The sequence below is a fragment of the Chionomys nivalis genome, chromosome 17 (genome assembly GCF_950005125.1).
Source record: "Chionomys nivalis chromosome 17, mChiNiv1.1, whole genome shotgun sequence".
NCBI classification, from domain to species: domain Eukaryota; kingdom Metazoa; phylum Chordata; class Mammalia; order Rodentia; family Cricetidae; genus Chionomys; species Chionomys nivalis.
This window is the reverse complement of record NC_080102.1, coordinates 8,978,823-8,980,355: the sequence shown is the minus strand read 5'-3', so window position 1 is coordinate 8,980,355 and position 1,533 is coordinate 8,978,823.

The following is a 1,533-nucleotide window of genomic DNA, read 5'->3' as shown; positions in this document are numbered from 1 at the left end:
TTACTACACCTTATGACTTTTCTTACAAATTTCAAATATTAGACAAAACACATTTTAATCTCTTCGGTCTTTTTAATGGTTTCTGAATTATCTACAGGACACTTTGATTTCTTTATAGAGTCTCAGATGTGTCCATCATTAAATCCAAATCACGCTTTACATCAAATTTAAATTGTCAATTTGATATGAGCTAGAGTGGTGTGGGAAGTCCTTCTGTATATGTGTTGCTTTTATTGGTTAATAAAGAATGGCTCAATAGAATATAGCCAGACTGGAAGAGATATATCGAGAGAGAGTAGGCGGAGTCAGAGAGAGGTCATGGAGCCAAAAGAGAAGACGCAAGCCGCCAGTTGGAACATTGTTGGCATGCTAAAAGCCTCATGGTAAAATATAAAATAATAGAAAGGGGTTAAGTTAAGCTATCAGTTAGCCATAAGTACGCTTAAGCTATTGGCCAAACAGTATTGCAATTCATAAAGATTTCCATGTGATTATTTCTGGAGTCTGGGTGGCTGGGAAACAAGCAGCTTCTGCCAATACTAGAGAGTACTTAATTGAGAAAAACCCTTCATCTGATTGCCTTTAGACAAGTCTGTCGGGATGTTTTCTTAATGATTGCTGTAGCGGGCTAGTCCAATGGGAGATGGTACCACCTGTGGGCAGATGGGCCTGGATGGCATAAGAAATAGGGCCGAGCAAGTCAAGAGAGCAAGCCAGTAAACAGCATCCCTCCATAGGCTATGCTTCAGTTCTTCCCTCTACATTCCTGCCTTGAGTCCTGTTTTGCTTCCACTGATAATTAATTATAGCCTGCTATCCCTTTCCTCCTTGGGTAGCTTTGGTTACATTAGTATCATATCACTTCAGTAGAAAGTAAACTAGAAAGAATGTTTTCATTGATTTTTAAGGCATTTGTTCTCAACCTTCATCACAGGAAGAATACAGTACCTTTTGCAAGGTGTATATATATATTGGATAAAACACTCAGGTTTAGATATGTGAAGGGCTTCATAAGTTGTGGAGTGAAGCTTCATATCTCTCTCTATATATTTTCACTTTATTATTCAACAGATAAGCTCCACTGAGAGAGCATCGGGATTAGGTAGATCACCTCTATACACATCAGCAGACTTTTCTCTTGACATGTTGAATTTGAGCTGTCTCATGACTGAGGGTATCAGAACCTCCTGATCTACAATTAGACCCACTGTTCCTTATGCCTCTAGGCCCTGCATACTGAGGGTGCCAGAGATAAGCATGTCAGAGCTCTGGCTGCTGATCTGAAAGCTCTCTTTATGTAGCTGCAGAATGTGCTCCACTGTCAGAACATTAAGGGATTCTTTAGAGAAACTCAGAGATTAGCTTGAGCCCTATGGCACTTCCCCAGGTGTTTCGATTTAGAAAACCTGCTTGTCAAATGTGTGACTTCATCAAACCAAATCTTACGGTCAACTTCAATGTTTTCTACTGCCTCACAGAGTGTAACAAGTGCTGTAGTTCATGTACTAGATGCAAAGTTTGTCCTTGGGAATT